We start from the raw sequence: 22,769 nt of genomic DNA on the forward strand, positions 1-22,769 counted from the left end.
CCTCTCTTCATCGTTTCACAAGTGACCGCTTACTAAGTTAGCATAAATTCCTTCATTTTTCCGTGTTTGGAAAATGCTGTGGGGACAAGATATTGTAAGCATTGCAATAATTTCCTCTTCTTCCTCGTCCACCAAAAAACCTAGAATGGTATTAGCATCCATGTTGCGAACTCGCATGCGTGTTCCTTTCACAGAGGTAACTCACTGAGTGGCGTGGCCGCTGCGGTCAGCAGTCTCAACAAAATACACAGGCAGTGACGGTCGGCAGTTACGGCTGGCAGTTACTGCCCGCCACTACGGCGGGCAGTCGCAGCGAAAGGCACGCAAGCCTCCCCACTAACGGCAAGGTCCATGGTTCATGTACAGACAAATAAGGAATGTATTTAACAAACGTGCACCCTGTCAGAAAGCTAAACCAACCACTGCTACACATGGGGCCCCTATGTTTCCGACAGAGTCGAAACGAGTGAGAGACATCACAGCCACGAATCTCTTGGGACCTATTCCGATTTCACACAGGGGATATCAGTAGACACTACTAACTGTAGAGCTAATCTCTAAATTGGTGACATTTACTCCACTTAGGGACGCCAAAGGCAGGTAGTAACTGACTAATATAACATTATTCTTCATTTACTTTGGACTCGCAAGCATGATCTATTTATTATTATTATTTATCGTATAGCAAACATTATATAAATGAAAGGATACTGAAAACAGATTTAGGATAGTACGGAAACTTCTCAGTACCAGGAAAGTAAAGTAGGCTGACACACTAAGAGCCATGTCACGAAAGTACATTCTGGGAGAGGCAAAATGCAATGGCTTACACGCCATCGGACAGTCTTTAGTAATGCCGCACTGTGAGGCCCGAACCACCATAGACAAACACAGATAGGAACTCTTGTTACATGGTGCAAGGCGGACCCCCCCCCCCCCCCCCCCCCACACACACACACAAACACACTCACCATGACTGCTTTGCAACTCCATAGTGGGAGGAGGCGGAACGCTTTTTAGCAAAAGACACTATTCTGCACGACAGCTGAATTCTGAGTTTTCCTCCAGAAACACGGGTGCCAGAGATAAAAATCTCAAAAATAGTTTTGGGCATTTGAAAGCGTGAGATTATGCTGCACATTCGACTTCACAAAAACATGTTTACACAACATAAGAATTGCCGGGATCGCCTAACATAAATAAAATAGAGTTTAAACGGAGAAGCTCGGCTGTGCTGACGCGTCCCCGCCTTATTGGTCACAGAGAGAGATAGAATGAGACTGAGACGGTATTTTTTGTGTTAAATGTAGAACGCACGCTATTGGTTAACAAACTAGAGAATAACCTGTGCAAGGGGACAACCGATTTCTAAAGAGCACTTTTACGAATCAGCACTCGGAAGATCTGAAACGCAGCCAATCTGAACACAATAAAAGACGAAAAATGCGGCAATGGGAGGTTTCCATTAAGTAAACTTTCGATCAGGCTTCTTCAAGAGATTTAATCTTCAGGAGTTTTGATCTTCGGGAGGCTCTGCACCAGACTTCTCTGCTGACAGATGCCAAAAACCTGCCGCTGCAAGAGCTGATGTATCGAAGAAGTTAAGAGGATTTCAGGCTGATTTACACTTTGCCGTTGGCGAGAGTTGTTGGTGGCGCCAACGACTGAATCTGCAGCCACTTCAGCCACCATCTACACTACTGGTCATTAAAATTGCTGCACCAAGAATAAATGCAGATAATAAACGGGTATTCATTGGATAAATATATTATACTAGAACTGACATGTGATTACATTTTCAGCAATTTGGGTGTATAGATCCTGAGAAATCTGTACCCAGAACAACCATCTCTGGCCGTAATAACTGCCTTGATACGCCTGGTCATTGAGTCAAACATATCTTGGATGACGTGTACAGGTACAGCTGCCCACGCAGATTCAACACGATACCACAGTTCATCAAGAGTAGTGACTGGCATATTGTGACGGGCCAGTTGCTCAGCCACCATTGACAAGACGTTTTCAGTTGTTGAGAGATCTGGAGAATCTGCTGGCCAGGGCTGCAGTCTGTATCCAGAAAGGCCTGTACAGGACCTGCAACATGCGGTCGTGCATTGTCCTGCTGAAATGTAGGGTTTCGCAGGGATCGAATGAAGGGTAGAGCTATGGGTCGTAACACATCTGAAATGAAGCGTCCACTATTCAAAGTACCGTCAACGCGAACATGAGATGACCGGAACGTGTAACCAATGGCACCCCATACCATCACGCCGGTTGATACGCCAGTATGGCGATGACGAATACACGCTTCCAATGTGCGTTCACCGCGATGTCGCCAAACACGGATGCGACCATCATGATGCTGTAAACAGAATCTGGATTCATCCGAAAAAATGACGTTTTGCCATTCGTGCACACAGGTTCGTCGTTGAGTACACCATCGCAGGCGCTCCTGTCTGCGACGCACCCACCGTCAAGGGTAACCGAAACCATGGTCTCCGAGCTGATAGTCCATGCTACTGCAAACGTCGTCGAACTGTTCGTGCAGATGCAAACGTTCCCTGCACGATCCGTTACAGCCATCCGGATAAGACGCCTGTCATCTCGACTGCTACTGATATGAGGCCGTTGAGATCCAGCACGGCGTTCCGTATTACCCTCCTGAACCCATCGATTCCATATTCTGCTAATAGTCATTGGATCTCGACCATCTAGAGCAGCGATGTCGCGATACGATAAGCCGCAATCGCAATAGGCTACAATCCGAACTTTATCATAGTCGGAAACGTGATGGTACGCATTTCTCGTCCTTACACGAGGCATCACAAAAACGTTTCACTAGGCAACGCCGGTCAACTGCTGTTTGTGTATGAGAAATCGGTTGGAAACTTTCCTCATATCAGCACGTTGTAGGTGTCTCGACCAGCGCCAACCTCGTGTGAATGCTCTGAAAAGCTAATCATTTGCATATCATAGCATCTTCTTCCTGTCGATTAAATTTCGCGCCTGCAGCACGTCATCTTCGCGGTGTAGCAATTTTAATGCCCAGTAGTGTACTATATACTTACTGCCTTGAGATCCAAAACCGTGAGATGATGTGTGGGGACATTAAAGTATATTCATAGTATTTCGATTACTTCAAGCTTCACCTTGAAGACTTGTATATAGTTTCAATGAACAGTCCGCTTTCAGATCTGACCAAAGGTGCAACGTGTTCTCTTCCGTAGTACTATCTCTATCTCTAGTTAACATCATGTCAGTCATGGTGTAACTTCGTGATTGCAACTATTGCACTTGCGCTATTATAAGAATCTTTCCTCCCGACACCTATGATACACTCCTGGAAATTGAAATAAGAACACCGTGAATTCATTGTCCCAGGAAGGGGAAACTTTATTGACACATTTCTGGGGTCAGATACATCACATGATCACACTGACAGAACCACAGGCACATAGACACAGGCAACAGAGCATGCACAATGTCGGCACTAGTACAGTGTATATCCACCTTTCGCAGCAATGCAGGCTGCTATTCTCCCATGGAGACGATCGTAGAGATGCTGGATGTAGTCCTGTGGAACGGCTTGCCATGCCATTTCCACCTGGCGTCTCAGTTGGACCAGCGTTCGTGCTGGACGTGCAGACCGCGTGAGACGACGCTTCATCCAGTCCCAAACATGCTTAATGGGGGACAGATCCGGAGATCTTGCTGGCCAGGGTAGTTGACTTACACCTTCTAGAGCACGTTGGGTGGCACGGGATACATGCGGACGTGCATTGTCCTGTTGGAACAGCAAGTTCCCTTGCCGGTCTAGGAATGGTAGAACGATGGGTTCGATGACGGTTTGGATGTACCGTGCACTATTCAGTGTCCCCTCGACGATCACCAGAGGTGTACGGCCAGTGTAGGAGATCGCTCCCCACACCATGATGCCGGGTGTTGGCCCTGTGTGCCTCGGTCGTATGCAGTCCTGATTGTGGCGCTCACCTGCACGGCGCCAAACACGCATACGACCATCATTGGCACCAAGGCAGAAGCGACTCTCATCGCTGAAGACGACACGTCTCCATTCGTCCCTCCATTCACGCCCGTCGCGACACCACTGGAGGCGGGCTGCACGATGTTGGGGCGTGAGCGGAAGACGGCCTAACGGTGTGCGGGACCGTAGCCCAGCTTCATGGAGACGGTTGCGAATGGTCCTCGCCGATACCCCAGGAGCAACAGTGTCCCTAATTTGCTGGGAAGTGGCGGTGCGGTCCCCTACGGCACTGCGTAGGATCCTACGGTCTTGGCGTGCATCCGTGCGTCGCTGCGGTCCGGTCCCAGGTCGACGGGCACGTGCACCTTCCGCCGACCACTGGCGACAACATCGATGTACTGTGGAGACCTCACGCCCCACGTGTTGAGCAATTCGGCGGTACGTCCACCCGGCCTCCCGCATGCCCACTGTACGCCCTCGCTCAAAGTCCGTCAACTGCACATACGGTTCACGACCACGCTGTCGCGGCATGCTACCAGTGTTAAAGACTGCGATGGAGCTCCGTATGCCATGGCAAACTGGCTGACACTGACGGCGGCGGTGCACAAATGCTGCGCAGCTAGCGCCATTCGACGGCCAACACCATGGTTCCTGGTGTGTCCGCTGTGCCGTGCGTGTGATCATTGCTTGTACAGCCCTCTCGTAGTGTCCGGAGAAAGTATGGTGTGTCTGACACACCGGTGTCAATACGTTCTTTTTTCCAATTCCAGGAGTGTAGATGAGCCAATGTTTTATAATTATCATATTGCGTTTCATTGTCAACTGTTTTACGAATGACTTTAACGAAATGAACCGAAGTAATTGTGATTCTTTCTTCATTTAGTAGTTATTGCATTCTTAATTCATTATTTTGGAAGGTGATTGGTTGACGTTTATCAGATACAGGGCCCATTTATGTATATAACTTCCCAACCCACCACATCCACTAGCTTCTTCTGGCGTCAGTCTTCTTTGGTTGTGAGATGACAGTAGCGTTTACAATGTGTGTGTGTGTGTGTGTGTGTGTGTGTGTGTGTGTGTGCGCGCAGACCGAGGCAGACCGAGATTTTAAATGCCGTTGCTCGGTGTTTACTTGACTGCAATTTTGCCTTGAATATGGCACCGTGTGCATTTATTGCGATATCAGCGATTGTCGACAACACTACCCGATTGCATGTTCTTGAGTTATTTGAACAATATGATATTAATTAGGTCACATTTAGATTATAACAATAATAGTTCAACGCAGTATTCACAACGTAGTATCGATACGACGAAATTTAATCTGAGACTTCTCAGTTTTAATGACAACGGCACATTTACTCACTCATTCCTACCAGGCATGTACAGACGTACATGTGCGAGAATCGCTATGGCAATGCGACTAATAAAAATATTATTAACATCAAAAGCTACTGTATTATTCGCTACAATCAATGTGGTAGCACTTATTAAAATCAAATTGTTTAAAAAGCTGAGATAATGCAATGTTGTAAACGCAGCTGATGTTAAAATATGATTTCTCCGAAAACTAATCATACGTATATTAATTAACATAACTGGAAGCATAATTATTTGAAAATTAAGTTCCAAGAACATAAAATGTTTTTCAGCTGAAACTACTGGGTGATTCGAAAAGGATGCCTTAAATTTAGCAATCTGTATTTATTAACGGTAACATGTTACGAACAGATACAAACTGCAAAACATTGACACAATATTTGGGTACACTGTTGTACTAACTTTTGCTATTAAACTTGCTCTACAGCCCCATTATAAACCGTTATACATTACAATACACCACCCTTCTGAAAATAAATAGTTGATAAACTGGTGATGGTCTAGAGATGTAGCGAAACGCTATTAGATGCCAGTCAACGCAATCGTCTTTATAACTTAAAGCCACCATGAAGCTTTGTAGCGCTCTCGCTTGAATGCTTTTTATGTGGTATGAGACCAGTCTGCTTTTCGTCATATGTCGTGAAAAACATTCGGCACTGGCATTCTCATTTTGAAAGGACAGGAAATTTGTCCAAGGTAAGAATCCAACTCGTCCTTGAACTTCTGATGAGACGGTGAAGACCATTCCGGAAGCTTTGAAGTGGCAGAGAACTTGCAGTTTCCGTTACAACTGCATGGTATTAGGGCGTCTTTTGGTATACAGCCCATACCAACTTCGATTAGTTCTAGTTCTTGGTGTTGATGATGAAATGAAACTTGTTGACATCAGAAAAGCTCACCTCAGAGGACACGTAATAATTTTCAGTGATGAAGTAACGCTCTATGTTAGCGGTAAAGTTAACTGGTATAAAGTCTGGATATTCTGTTTGAAGAACCCTTATGGTATCACTGAAAATACGAAAGATTCTCTTGAAATGAACATCTTTTGTTTCTTTTCTTTTCTAAAGGGAGTGGTCCATTCTGTTTTGAGGACAACACAATCACTGGAATGAGTACTCCTGAAATTCACCTGGCGTGGCCTTTTTTATGACTTCAGGAGAATTCTAATGATTTCATATTCCACCAGGATGAAACCCACCAATTTGACGCAACAACGTACATTTTCTCAGTTATGTATTTAGTCTACGTTTGACAGGGCGCTTGGGAGCAGAGACACTGCCCGACATTCTTCTTCTCCAAGATATCCAGCGTCGACCTTTTACAACCTTTCCTTGTGTAGATGCACGAACTACTGTCTCTGCGCTTCCTGTTTAGCGTGTGGTGCAATTGTCGTCAAAAACAATAACAGCAATAGTCATTTCTGTCGATGAAGAGCTCTTATCCAAAGTGTAGGCTGAATTTAGTTAACGTGTACATGTTGTCCGTGCTAGTGATGAACAAGTAGAGCATTTGTAATAACATAGGAAAAAAGCTTTATAGTTTTGTATTTCTACATCTACATCTACATCTACATCCATACTCCGCAAGCCACCTGACGGTGTGTGGCGGAGGGTACCCTGAGTACTGTATCGGTTCTCCCTTCTATTTCAGTCTCGTATTGTACGTGGAAAGAAGGATTGTCGGTATGCTTCTGTGTGGGCTCTAATCTCTCTGATTTTATCCTCATCGTCTCTTCGCGAGATATACGTAGGAGGCAGCAAAATACTGCTTGACTCTTCGGTGAAGGTATGTTCTCGAAACTTTAACAAAAGCCCGTACCTAGTTACTGAGCGTCTCTCCTGCAGAGTCTTCCACTGGAGTTTATCTATCATCTCCGTAACGCTTTCGCGATTACTAAATGATCCTGTAACGAAGCGCGCTGCTCTCCGTTGGATCTTCTCTACCTCTTCCATCAACCCTATCTGGTACCGATCCCACACTGCTGAGCAATTTTCAAGCAGTGGGCGAACAAGCGTACTGTAACCTACTTCCTTTGTTGTCGGATTGCATTTCTTTAGGATTCTTCCAATGAATCTCAGTCTGGCATCTGCTTTACCGACGATCAACTTTATATGATCATTCCATTTTAAATCACTCCTAATGCGTACTCCCAGATAATTTATGGAATTAACTGCTTCCAGTTGCTGACCTGCTATTTTGTAGCTAAATGATAAGGGACCTATCCTTCTATGTATTCGCATCACATTTCACTTGTCTACATTGAGATTCAGTTGCCATTCCGTGCACCATGCGTCAATTTGTTGCAGATCCTCCTGCATTTCAGTACAATTTTCCATTGTTGCAACCTCTCAATACACCACAGCATCATCTGCAAAAAGCCTCAGTGAACTTCCGATGTCATCCACCAGGTCATTTATGTATATTGTGAATAGCAACGGTCCTATGACACTCCCCTGCGGCACACCTGAAATCACTCTTACTTCGGAAGACTTCTCTCCATTGAGAATGACATGCTGCGTTCTGTTATCTAGGAACTCCTCAATCCAATCACACAATTGATCTGATAGCCCGTATGCTCTTACTTTGTTCATTAAACGACTGTGGGGAACTGTGTAAAAAACGCCTTGCGGAAGTCAAAAAACACGGCATCTACCTGTGAACCCGTGTCTAAGGCCCTCTGAGTCTCGTGGACGAATAGCGCGAGCTGGGTATCACACGACGGTCTTTTTAGAAACCCATGCTGATTCCTACAGAGTAGATTTCTAGTCTCCAGAAAAGAGATTATACTCGGACATAATACGTGTTCCAAAATTCTACAACTGATCGACGTTAGAGATATAGGTCTTTAGTTCTGCACATCTGTTCGACGTCCCTTCAAGAAAACGGGGATGACCTGTGCCCTTTTCCAATCCTTTGGAACGCTTCGCTCTTCTAGAGACCTACGGTACACCGCTGCAAGAAGGGGGGCAAGTTCCTTCGCGTACTCTGTGTAAAATCGAACTGGTATCCCATCAGGACCAGCGGCCTTTCCTATTTTGAGCGATTTTAATTATTTCTCTATCCCTCTGTCGTCTATTTCGATATCTACCATTTTGTCAACTGTGCGACAATCTAGAGAAGGAAGAACAGTGCAGTCTTCCTCTGTGAAACAGCTTTGGAAGAAGACATTTAGTATTTCGGCCTTTAGTCTGTCATCCTCTGTTTCAGTACCATTTTGGTCACAGAGTGTCTGGACATTTTGTTTTGATCCGCTAACCGCTTTGACATAGGACCAAAATTTCTTAGGATTTTCTGCCAAGTCAGTACATAGAACTTTACTTTCGAATTCATTGAAAGCCTCTCGCGTAGCCCACCTCATACTACATTTCGATTCGCGTAATTTTTGTTTGTCTACAAGGCTTTGGCTATGTTTATGTTTGCTGTGAAGTTCCCTTTGCTTCTTCAGCAGTTTTCTAACTCGGTTGTTGTACCACGGTGGCTCTTTTCCATCTCTTACGATCTTGCTTGGCACATACTCATCTAACGCATATTGTACGATGGTTTTGAACTTAGTCCACTGATCCTCAACACTATCTGTACTTGAGACAAAACTTTTGTGTTGAGCCGTCAGGTACTCTGTAATCTGCTTTTTGTCACTTTTGCTAAACAGAAAAATCTTCCTACCTTTTTTAATATTTCTATTTACGGCTGAAATCATCGATGCAGTAACCGCTTTATGATCGCTGATTCCCTGTTCTGCATTAACTGATTCAAATAGTACGGGTCTGTTTATCACCAGAAGGTCTAATACAATCCTGGAAATGGAAAAAGAACACATTGACTCCGGTGTGTCAGACCCACCATACTTGCTCCGGACACTGCGAGAGGGATGTACAAGCAATGATCACACGCACGGCACAGCGGACACACCAGGAACCGCGGTGTTGGCCGTCGAATGGCGCTAGCTGGGCAGCATTTGTGCACCGCCGCCGTCAGTGTCAGCCAGTTTGCCGTGGCATACGGAGCTCCATCGCAGTCTTTAACACTGGTAGCATGCCGCGACAGCGTGGACGTGAACCGTATGTGCAGTTGACGGACTTTGAGCGAGGGCGTACAGTGGGCATGCGGGAGGCCGGGTGGACGTACCGCCGAATTGCTCAACACGTGGGGCGTGAGGTCTCCACAGTACATCGATGTTGTCGCCGGTGGTCGGCGGAAGGTGCACGTGCCCGTCGACCTGGGACCGGACCGCAGCGACGCACGGATGCACGCCAAGACCGTAGGATCCTACGCAGTGCCGTAGGGGACCGCACCGCCACTTCCCAGCAAATTAGGGACACTGTTGCTCCTGGGGTATCGGCGAGGACCATTCGCAACCGTCTCCATGAAGCTGGGCTACGGTCCCGCACACCGTTAGGCCGTCTTCCGCTCACGCCCCAACATCGTGCAGCCCGCCTCCAGTGGTGTCGCGACAGGCGTGAATGGAGGGACGAATGGAGACGTGTCGTCTTCAGCGATGAGAGTCGCTTCTGCCTTAGTGCCAATGATGGTCGTATGCGTGTTCAGCGCCGTGCAGGTGAGCGCCACAATCAGGACTGCATACGACCGAGGCACACAGGGCGGCCAACACCCGGCATCATGGTGTGGGGAGCGATCTCCTACACTGGCCGTACACCTCTGGTGATCGTCGAGGGGACACTGAATAGTGCACGGTACATCCAAACCGTCATCGAACCCATCGTTCTACCATTCCTAGACCAGCAAGGGAACTTGCTGTTCCAACAGGACAATGCACGTCCGCATGTATCCCGTGCCACCAACGTGCTCTAGAAGGTTGCCTGGCCAGCAAGATCTCCGGATCTGTCCCCCATTGAGCATGTTTGGGACTGGATGAAGCGTCGTCTCGCGCGGTCTGCACGCCCAGCACGAACGCTGGTCCAACTGAGGCGCCAGGTGGGAATGGCATGGCAAGCCGTTCCACAGGACTACATCCAGCATCTCTACGATCGTCTCCATGGGAGAATAGCAGCCTGCATTGCTACGAAAGGTGGATATACACTGTACTAGTGCCGACATTGTGCATGCTCTGTTGCCTGTGTCTATGTGCCTGTGGTTCTGTCAGTGTGATCATGTGATGTATCTGACCCCAGGAATGTGTCAATAAAGTTTCCCCTTCCTGGGACAATGAATTCACGGTGTTCTTATTTCAATTTGCAGGAGTGTATGTTATCGCCACGAGTCGATTCTCTGTTTAACTGCTCAAGATAGTTTTGAGATAAAGCACTTAAAAATATTTCACTGGATTCTTTGTCCCTGCCACCCGTTATGAACGTTTGAGTCTCCCAGTCTATATCCGGCAAATTAAAATCTCCACCCAGAACTATAACATGGTGGGGAAATCTACACGAAATATTTTCCAAATTATTCTTCAGGTGCTCAGCCACAACAGCTGCTGAGCCCGGGGGCCTATAGATACATCCAATTACCATGTCTGAGCCTGCTTTAACCGTGACCTTCACCCAAATCATTTCACATTTCGAATCTCCGTCAATTTCCTTCGATACTATTGCACTTCTTATCGCTATAACACGCCTCCCCCTTCACTGTCTAGCCTGTCTCTGCGTTACACATTCCAATCTGAGTTTAGGATTTCATTACTGTTTACATGTGGTTTCAGCCAACTTTCTGTCCCTAGTACTATATGGGCGTTGTGACCGTTTATTAATGAGAGCAGTTCTGGGACCTTTCTATAGACGCTCCTGCAGTTTACTATTAGCACATTAATATTGTTATTCCCTGTTGCATTTTGCCTACTCCTGCCTTGCCGCGTCTCTGGAGGAGTCTTGTCGGGCGTAGGGAGGAAATTCTCTAACTTAAAAAAAAAACCATGTGCACTCCACACGTACTCCGCTACCCTCGTAGCCGCTTCCGGCGTGTAGTGCACGCCTGACCTGTTCAGGGGGACCCTACATTTCTCCACCCGATAGCGGAGGTCGAGAAATTTGCACCCCAGCTCTCCGCAGAATCGTCCGAGCCTCTGGTTTAAGCCTTCCACTCGGCTCCAAACCAGAGGACCGCGATCGGATCTGGGAACGATACTACAGATAGTTAGCTCTGATTCCACCCCGCGAGCGAGGCTTTCCGCCTTCACCAACTCCACCAACCGCCTGTACGAACTGAGGATGACCTCTGAACCCAGACGGCAGGAGTCATTGGTGCCGACATGAGCAACAATTTGTAGTCGGGTGCACCCAGTGCTCTCTGTCGCCGCCGGTAGGGCCTCCTCCACATCTCAGATGAGAGCCCCCGGCAAGCAGACAGAGTGAACACTGGCCTTCTTCCCCGACCTTTCCGCTATTTCCCTAATGGGCTCCATCACCCGCCTAACGTTGGAGCTCCCAATAACTAATAAACCCCTCTCCCCGTGTGCCTGCTCGGTCCTTGCTGAAGGAGCAGCCACATGTCCACTCACAGGCAGAGCGGGCGATGCCACACGGCCAGCCTCCACATTGACCCTCCGCCTCGTGCGCCGCGAACGCCGCTGAACCCGCCACTCCCCATGTAACACCTGGGGTGTACCTTGCGACGCACCAGACTCCCCACTGCCGCTACACTCCGAGGCAGCAGCCTGAAGACGGTTGACCGCGGCCATCAACACGCTCAGCTGTTCGTGAAGAGTGGCCAGCTCCTCGTGCGTCCGTACACAGCAGTCACACATCCTATCCATCCTAAGGAATCAATTTACTGAAGTGACTTAATCAACTTTTAACTAGACTGCTAATTCACTAAAGGCGGCTGATTGACTAAACTGTGACTGCTAACCACTTCTTGTAGAAAACAATGAAAATAGCACTACCTGTCTCTGGACTGTATTCAAAACAAACACTAGCACTACTAGCACTATGGCTGACTAAAGGGATTCTCTGACTGTATTCAAAACAAACACGAAATCTATGGAACACTATTACTAGCACTCGACAATTAAAGCTGTCTAAAAGCAAAAACACACCGAAGAAGAAGTGACAAGTAAGAGAAATACAGTTAATATTTAAATTAAGGTAGCTCGCTGCACAGCAGACGTGAAGCAGACGGCGTTTAGAGACATTTCGCAATATGTGTCTGTTTTATGGTACGTTTCCCAATAAAAATAAATAATAAATCACGTCATTCTTTTTTAACACTCGTTATTTTGATATCCGAAGGAGAGTCTAATTGAGTAGTTCAGGGTTATAAAAATTTCTGCTGCACTCTTCCTTTGAGTCCCACTGCTCTGTCTTACTAATTAGGACGTTGCAGCGATGTCGATCGTCGATGGCTCACTTCCAACTGAAATAAGCACATCCTCTCATCCAGCTAGCATCACAGCAATCCAGGCTTGTCGCATAAGTCACAACTGACAAATTACACCCAACAAAGCTACACCTTTTCAATCCGTCAGATGGATCTGTTCTTTGTCGGGCCACTTAGCGAACTTGTGTAAGTTTACATTTTCAGAGATTAAACAATACTTTCCCTGTGAATTCTGTATCTGCTCTGACCACTGACCTCAATTATACATTGTCATGGTTTTTACGTATCAGACTATGTTTAATCAATCTGCATATCGGGATAAATAAATTATTTATCAAATATTAAACCAGTGTTTTTTTTAAACTGTGTGCATGTTATAAACTTCTGATCTTTAACAGCGAATGTCGTCATCTGTTTCTTACATTAGAATCCCACTGAGGTGTTGAAATTACATACAAAAGCAAATTATATATTAAACGAAGAACAGAAAAAAATATTGCATCACAATGTGTCACAATTAGACCTACGATATTTAGGAGCAAAAACGCGACTAAAGAGACGGTAAAAGGTGTGACATTTCAGGCAAAGGCGTAGAAGTTGGCAATTCCAAAGACGAAAATTCACTGTCATTAAATAACAAACCTCACAAAATAATTCACTTAAAGATTATAAACTCTAGTGAACTAAACACTTCCTTCCTTCAATGTCACTGAAATCAATATCATTCATCATTTCAGTGGTTTTGTTCTCTTTTCCAGCTTTTGTTTTCCAGTATCTTCATGCATATGCTTCGACAGTGTAATTAACTACAATACCAATGGCGAACTAAACTCGTTTTGCTTAAATTGTTACTACTACAATATGTTTGTCGAAACTAACATAAAAGCATGTGTAATATAACAAAAAATTAATTTTTAGTCGTTCTGATGCACTAGCCCACACAACGTATTCAAACATCCAAATTTGTTCTCCATCCACGAAAATATAAAATCAATTAACTATGTAATAATTGTTCGGTGGCATTAAATTTAGTTAACCACAGACTAACAACACAAATAGTGGTCTGTAACATACAGCTTAAAAGAGAACACACTGTAAACATAACAACTCACGTAACAAAGTAATCAATAACAACGGAATTCATGTACGCTAGCTGTCAGATTTAAATAATTTTGCGATACTCAGTGAATAAGGAAAACTGGCGATTTCATAAATTTCACTCTACACTAATTCTACCTTGCGCACTTTTGTGTGTGTGTGTGTGTGTGATATATATATACTGTTATGAGTGTGTGTGATATATATACTGGTATGAAAATCACAGAACATGTGTAGGAATTAACTGAAGGAAATATTTGTCGGGGATTTGTTGGTGCAGTACATAATAATAGTGACAATTTATGAGATAACTAAGCTTTATAAATAGCAGTTTTCCGCCTATTTGTAGCATAAAATCATTTATAAACACTATTCCGATGCAATCTGACATTGATGATAATTATTTGGTAATCTATATTAATGGTGGATTCACGTTTTACACTCATAAACGCACTGTTTGTCAGTTTTAAAATATTGCCCTGTATAACTCAACGATGAGCCAGATACGTATCGCTAGCAACGATTAATGTACAAGAATAAAGGGCGCAATAAAGAAAATTTTTAATCACAATACCGACAATGTTCAGACAAACTACATTTGGTTAATTACAAAAGAAAACTTTTCATTTTACACAGAGATCAATTAATAGAGAAAATTGCACATACCAGAGCTGGCTTTTCCTCACAGACTGTCCCTAAAGTTTTTACGTTAGCTGAATTTCATCTCGTAGCCACACCGTTACTTGCTGAACATAACTGTGCTTACACTGCCCCATTGCGTAGCAATCACGAAACCACATTTGTTTGTTTCATTGCATAATTCAGTTCACCCATAGTCATCACGTTGTTCATATTAATGCCATACACACACTGTTTCAGACTGCACGTTTACGATCGCTGTCCAGTCAACTGAATGTCACAATTCACAGTTCATTCACCGTTTACCACTTCCTCCTGTCGTCCGCAATAAACCAGTTCACATCATATTTTCAGAGTTTTACCAGCGTCGCCGCACCCGAAAGCAACCAGAAGCCACGCGAGACAGAATACTCAACTGACTTCACTATCGACAGTTGAGTCTCGATCTTCTGTAAGCTCTCACAAAAAAGGTTAGCTACTCATACATTTAAACTCACTGGTTAAATAGTGGTAATAACAACGTAACACAAAAAATAAAAGTAAAATAGGCAAACAATTACAGGTTGGTCCTAAACTATGAGTCAAAAAAAAGGGAGGTGGAAGGGACCGAAATAAGCAGATTTCGTATAAGAATGTGTGTGCGGTAATGAGACATTACAGCGCTAACCCGTACAGCAGTATGAACCACAGGAAACTGAAAAGGCATTTAAAGACAAATGACATCAGAAATTTATTCATAGTTACAAAAGGTGCTCGAAATAGCGGCTACCAACAGCGACACACAGTTCACAGCGACAGCGCATGGATCGGCGTACATTAGAAAATACGTCAGACATGTCAATTACATGTCCAGCAGCAGCAGATCCGCGGACGGCTGGATCTTTTTCGGATCTGACTGGTTTCTCGTACGCCAGGCTTTTCATATGATCCCACTATAGAAAAATCCACGCAGGTTAAATCGGAAGGTCGCGGTGGCCAGGAAACTGGACCACCCCGCCCTGTCCACTGCTGGCCGTAGACAGCGTCCAGGTGATTCCTGATGTTTCGACTGGAGTGAGCTGGGGCTCCATCGTACTGGAACCACAGTCGGCCTGCGGACAACAAGAGGAACATCGCCCAGAAGTTTAGATAAGACCTCCTGCGGGAAGGTGTTGTATGTCTGCTCAGTTAAAAGACTAGGTAGAATGTACAGTCCTGCTCAGTTATTGTGCACAAAGCCTGCCCAAACATTAACGGAAAACCTTTCGTGGGAGGCGTGTGCTATTGAGCTAAGAATGTGTGTGAAATCTTATGGAACTTAACTGCTAAGGTCATCAGTCCCTAAGCTTACACACTATTTAACCTAAAATATCCTAAGGACAAACACATACACCCATGCCCGAGGGAGGGCTCGAACCTCCGCCGGGACCAGCCGCACAATCCATGACTGCAGCGCCAGAGACCGCTCGGCTAATCCCGCGCGGTTGCTATTGAGCCATGTGATTAGATTTGATTTGATCTTAACAGGACAGCTAAAACAGCTTAGGTCTAACCCGCCATTGCCAGCACCGAAACTAGATTTATGTGCGGTATCGCTCCCTGTATATCTAGTAAAGCCAACCAGTGCCCTTAAATAGTGCAAGGGGTCCCTCTACTAGCTTTTTGTTACAGACAATTTCTTCAGGTCTAGTTTTCCCGAAGATTCTGTATATTTTATTCTCTGATGCCATGCATTCAAAGATTAGGTGTGATGCAGTTTCTTCACCCTCATCACAGACCCTACATTTAGGGTCCTCTTCCATTATACCCATTGTGTTTAGGTGATTGAGCCATGTGGGTTACCATGAGCCCACAGGTGACAATTATGGATGTTCAACAAAGCTGACCGCGTGAAGGTAGCCCCGTCAGGAGATAAAACCTGTAGGGAAGATTTCATTGGCTGCAGCCTGCAGTAGGTACCAACGAGCAAAGTTGAGACGTGGAAGATAATGGTCAGGGGTCGTTGCCTGCACTCTCTGTAAATGATTCGGATGCATTCCGTCTTCATGTAAGGTCCTCAAAACACTTTGATGACTCGCACTCATTGCACGTGCTACAGCTCCCGAGCTTGTCGAAGAAATCTCCTCTACTGTGTTTAAGATTCTTTCTTCCACTGTAAGAGTTCTGTAATAAACGTGCGGGATAAGGTGGGACAAGAAGTGATTCGTGCCAGTCAACAACACTTACATAAGGCTGCCAGGGTGGCCGAGAGGTTCTAGGCACTACAGTCTGGAACAGCGCGACCGCTACGGTCGCAGATTCGAATCCTGCCTCGGGCATGGATGTGTGTGATGTCCTTAGGTTAGTTACGTTTAAGTAGTTCTAAGTTCCAGGGGACTGATGACCACAGAAGTTAAGTCCCATAGTGCTCAGAGCCATTTTTGAACTTACAGAAGTACGTGAACAGATGGAGTAGGCGTGGCATAACGTATCCCAGGACAGAACTCGCCCTCTGTACGGGCGACCTGATGTCAGAGTCTGTACTTGCATTGTCGCCCTCGAAGGCTGCACCATATATTGGTTCAAATGGCTCTGAGCACTATGGGACTTAACATCTTAGGTTATCAGTTCCCTAAACTTAGAACTACTTAAACCTAACTAACCTAAGGACATCACACACATCCATGCCCGAGGCAGGATTCGAACCTGCGACCGTAGCAGCCCCGCGGTTCCGGACTGCAGCGCCTAGAACCGCACGGCCACCACGGCCGGCCGCACCATATATTGATGTGAGTGTTTCATCATTGGTTGTTCGCCCCGATAATGCCGCACGGTAGCTCAGCGTTTTGGTCGGAGGGTTAGCTACCCTATGTAATAAAAAAAACTGAGTTAATCGATCAACAACGAACTTAAACGGATGTCTTACGACGTCCTCCCCGAGCAGATACAACGAACGAAAACGAACAAAATGAGATTAAAAAAAAAGATAGCTTAATGGTCAGCGTGACGAACTGGTGTGCTAAGGGACCCGCGTTTGATTCCCGTCTGGGTCGGGGATTTTCTCCGCTCAAAGACTGCGTGTTGTGTTGTCTCCACCACCATTTCATCCCCATCCGGCTCGCAGGTCGCCCAATGTGGCGTCGAATGTGATAACACCTGCACCTAGGCGGCCGAGCCTGCCCCGTAAGGGGTCCCGGCCAATGACGTCAAATGCTCATTTCCATTTTCACATCGTAGGTCGACACCTGGTTCTCCCGAACAGCTTGGGCTACTGATCTGTAAATGTAATCATTTCAGGCACTCCATATCCACAGTTGCAATAATAAATCTTAAGTTAATTAGAAAGGTCTAAAATTGCGTACTAATTTTTTTTCGGCAGTGTAAATGTTATTGCCAGGTTGAAATAATGTCTTATGATTGTATTAGCTGAACAACCATTTATAAAAACGGAGGATGAAGGCTGTGATACACAACACACAATGACATCTCTAAACATTATTCTTCACAACCTTCGCTATTGTCAAGATTTCTGTTTCAAAGTAACAGCTGATTGTAGGCGAATCCGCCGGTGCAGCTGCGCCACACAGTCTTGGGTAGTATTCTTTGCTTGCAGGATTTTGAGGTATTTGCAGTTTTAATACGCCATTAGCCCTCGCAGGTTTCACTCCAGGAGTGGATGTGAAGGCTCCTGGTATGTTTATTGTGCTGGTAGATTTAAATGTCGAAGCTGTGATGATGTGACAGCTCCAGGTACCATTGCACGTGTGTCACAAATACACAGATTTATTTTTGAAGTCAGACAGCATAGATTAAACACCCTGAAGCCTGATGCTGGTTTCGGGGCTTTTAAAAACAAAATGTCGGTTATTTTTTTCTAAAATCCTTGAAATCATGACTGATAAATACCTCCAAAACAAAAGGAGATGGACGCGTTCGGGCCTTCCGAGTTCTTTCATCCCACGCTTCGGGAAGTTCGCCAGTGGTGGTCTTCCTGCGTTGGGTGGAAATAAGTGTAAAGTTCTGGTCGTTTGGTAGGTAGCTATGATCACGAAATGGGAAAAGTTATGTGAACTTTTTAAAATTTTGAGAACGTGCATTATACGGAAGAGGATGTAAACTATTGTTTCATTTTTGTTTTTCCCCAGCACAACTGTCACTTATTACAATCAGCTCCTCTGTTAACACTGAGTGTGGGATGCTGCTTATGAAAAGTAGCAGCACTGAGATAACCTCATTGCGACCCTTCTTTCCCTCATTTACCAAATACCTGTGTTTTTTTACATTTACTGTTTTCAAATCGTGTAACACGAAGACACGATACCACCGCTGACACATGTAGCACACAAAACTCGTTGATAAATGAGGAAGGAGTAAATTCTGCATGAAATCAAAGTAGATGCGTTTAACTTGTTCCTGTTTTCAGAATGATCGCTCTTTTTTTATCCAAGAGAGCGTCCATTTTTCCGATGTGAACGGCTTACTGTACATCAAAAGCTATTCCTTCAGTATCTTCAATAGTTGCGTTTCATTCTTGCTAAGGCGAATCTCATTATTTCGAAGTCTAAGATCCGGGATATCACAAGTGGATGTTAAAGGTTTTGGATATCTGCTATTTGGTAGCCGGTAAGGAAATCACCATGTGTATCATTGAGAGTGAGGTCTTTTGTCAAACAGCCCCTATAGCTATTATCCCTATGTTAGCAATAGGCTTACGGACAGAGAAGGATGTGATTGCGCCTCAGTAATCTTTACAAGCTGTTCTGACATTTCGCGTGGCCGGTTGTCACGATTGTCTGTTGGAGAGCTCTCGCAGTGACCTAAGTTATTTTGCAGTCATCTCAGTCTGTCAGAACTGACAGCATGCAAATTTACAGAAGCATTTTTGCAAACATCTTTTCCTGTTACCCGCACTTTGCAGGTGAATGTCACGGCATGAAATTTCAAATTGTCTTCGTTACCCGTTCTTGGCCGAAAGTTCGCGATACCATGAGCGCCTGTCAGACGACTGAGATGACTATCTCGGGAGTATTTCGACATCATTTTGGTAAAGTCTTGAATGGTATTGAACTCGCCTTTTTCTCCCACTTTCTTAAAACAGCGCAGCCTCGTACACCTAGCTACAAACAGGGACAAAAAACTACATTTTAAAGATACAGGACTGGCCATTAAAATTACTACACCACGAAGATGACGTGGAACAGACGAGAAATTTAACCGACAGGAAGAAGATGCTGTGATGTACAAATGATTAGCTTTTTAGAGCATTCACACAAGGTTGGCGCCGGTGGCGACACCTACAACTTGCTGACATGAGGAAAGTTTCCAACCGATTTCTCACACACAAGCAGCAGTAAACCGGCGTTGCCTGGTGAAACGCTGTTATGATGCTTCGTGTAAGGAGGAGAAATGCGTACCATCACGTTTCTAACTTTTATAAAGGTCGGATTGTAGCCTATCGCGATGGCGGTTTATCGTATCGCGACATTGCTGCTCGCGTTCGTCGAGATCCAATGACTGTGAGCAGAATATGGAATCGGTGGGTTCAGGAGGGTAATATGGAACGCTGTGCTGGATCCCAACGGCCTCGTATCACTAGCAGTCGAGATGACAGGCATCTTATCCGGATGGCTGTAACAGATCGTGCAGGGAACGTTTGCAAGACAACAACCATCTGCACGAACAGTTCGACGACGTTTACAGCAGCATGGACTATCAGCTCGGAGACCATGCCTGCGGTTACCCTTGGTGTTGCATCACAGACAGGAGCACCTGCGATGGTGTACTCAACGACGAACCTGGGTGCACGAATGGCAAAGTGTCATTTTTTCGGATGAATCCGGGTTCTGTTTACAGCATCATGATGGTCGCATTCGTGTTTGGTGACATCGCGGTTTACGCACATTGGAAGCGTGTATTCGTCATCGCCATACTGGTGTATTACCCGGTGTGATGGTATGGGGTGCCAATGGTTACACGTCTCGGTCACCTCTTGTTCGCATTGACGGCATTTTGACAGTGGACGTTACATTTAGGATGTGTTACGACCCGTGGCTCTACCCTTCATTCGATCCCCGAGATACCCTACATTTCAGTAGGATAATGCACGACCGCATGTTGCAGGTCCTGTAAGGGCCTTTCTGGATACAGAAAAGGTTCGACTGCTGCCCTGGGCAGCACATTCTCCAGATCTCTCATCAATTGAAAACATCTGGTCAATGGTGGCTGAGCAGCTGGCTCGTCGCAATACGCCAGTCACTACTCTTGATGAAACGTGGTATCGTGTTGAAGCTGCATGGGCAGCTGTACCTGTACACGCCATCCAAGCTCTCTTTGACTCAATGCCCAGGCGTATCAAGGCCGTTATTACGGCCAGATGTGGTTGTTCTGGGTACTGATTTCTCAGGATCTATGAAACCAAATTGCGTAAAAATGCAATCACATGTCAGTTCTAGTATAATATATTTGTCCAATGAATACCCGTTTATCATCTGCAGTGCTTCTTGGTGTAGCAGTTTTAATGGCCAGTTGTGTCTATTGGTTAGGGACTGCATTATCCTTATATATGAAAGAAATAATAGAAGGTGCCAATAATAATTATGATAACTGAGGTTGTCTATCGTACTGGTTTCATCAGTAAAGTTCTGATTCTTTGGTCATTGTCCTGGTTGATTGTGAAGTAAAAATAGTGCGGTTATGAAATGAAGAAAATTGGAAGAATTTATATATAAAATATATATTTTATTTTGAAAAATCACTTTTACAGTGTAAAGAAAGAAATACAATTTATGGCATTATGTCTCTTAAATTCAAAAGAAAGATAAAGGAAAACAGAGATAAAACTTACGTCTGACTTGTTTGAAATGTAGCCTACTAACTTTAGATTTTTTAAATGGTCGTCTTATGATAATGCATGCGACACGAACGGCTAATTACAATACAATAAATACATAATGCAGTGTGGCTCAAGTCCTTTCCAGTCATGCGAGCTGGTACCGATTTCCCGGCGTTATTAATGTGTTCATCACCTTACACTTTGGCATCACGAATATTATCCTCCTTTTAGTTTCTCTACCTCTCTTTCACGGCCGCTTTCCACCATTTGTGTCCATATTAACGCAAAAACTTGGAGAACAGGAGTGTAACCTAGAAGAGTGAGTGTGGCTGTAAACAAAGTGTAGCGTATCAGCAGTTGAGCAGAATGCTCTCACTTCAGCTGCCTGAAGCACCCACGACTAGTGGTGTTCTTGTGATCTTGCTGGCAACAGTCCAAACTCGAGGGGTTTTTGCCGAATCACAGTCATTTTATATAATAATACACTACTGGCCATTAAAATTGCTACGCCAAGAAGAAATGCAGATGGTAAACGGGTATTAATTGGAGAAATGTATTAAACTAGAACTGACATGTGATTACATTTTCACGCAATTTGGGTGTATAGATCCTGAGAAATCAGTACCCAGATCAACCACCTCTGGCCGTAGTAACGGCCTTGATACGCCTGGGCATTGACTCAAACAGAGCTTGGATGACGTGTACAGGTATAGCTGCCCATGCAGCTTCAACACGATACCACAGTTCATCAAGAGTAGTGACTGGCGTATTGTGACCAGCCAGTTGCTCGGTCACCATTGACCAGACGTTTTCAGTTGGTGAGAGATCTGGAGAATGTGCTGGCCAGGGCAGCAGTCGAACAATTTTTGCATCCAGAAACGCCCGTACGGGACCTGCAACATGCAGTCGTACATTATCTTGATGAAATATAGGATTTCGCAGGGATCGAATGAAGGGTAGAGCCACGGGTCGTAACACATCCTAAATGTAACGTCCACTGTCAAAATGCCGTCAATGCGAACAAGAGGTGACCGAGACGTGTAACCATTGGCACCCCATACCATCACACCGGGTAATACACCAGTATGGCGATGACGAATACACGCTTCCAATGTGCGTAAACCTCGATGTCACCAAACACGAATGCGACCATCATGATGCTGTAAACAGAACCCGGATTCATCCGAAAAAATGACACTTTGCCATTCGTGCACCTAGGTTCGTCGTTGAGTACACCATCGTAGGCGCTCCTGTCTGTGGTGCAGCGTCAAGGGTAACCGCAGCCATGGTCTCCGAGCTGATAGTCCATGTTGCTGCAAACGTCGTCGAACTGTTCGTGCAGATGGTTGTTGTCTTGCAAACGTCCCATCTATTGACTCAGGGATCGAGACGTGGCTGCACGATCCGTTACAGCCATGCGGATAAGATGCCTGTCATCTCGACTGCTAGTGACACGAGGCCGTTGGGATCCAGCACGGCGTTCCGTATTACCCTCCTGAACTCACCGACTCCATATTCTGCTAACAGTTATTGGATCTCGACCAACGCGAGCAGCAATGTCCCGCTACGATAGGCTACAATCCGACCTTTATCAAAGTCGGAAACGTGATG

This window comes from Schistocerca gregaria, chromosome 2 (assembly GCF_023897955.1).
Source record: "Schistocerca gregaria isolate iqSchGreg1 chromosome 2, iqSchGreg1.2, whole genome shotgun sequence".
In the NCBI taxonomy this organism is placed as follows: domain Eukaryota; kingdom Metazoa; phylum Arthropoda; class Insecta; order Orthoptera; family Acrididae; genus Schistocerca; species Schistocerca gregaria.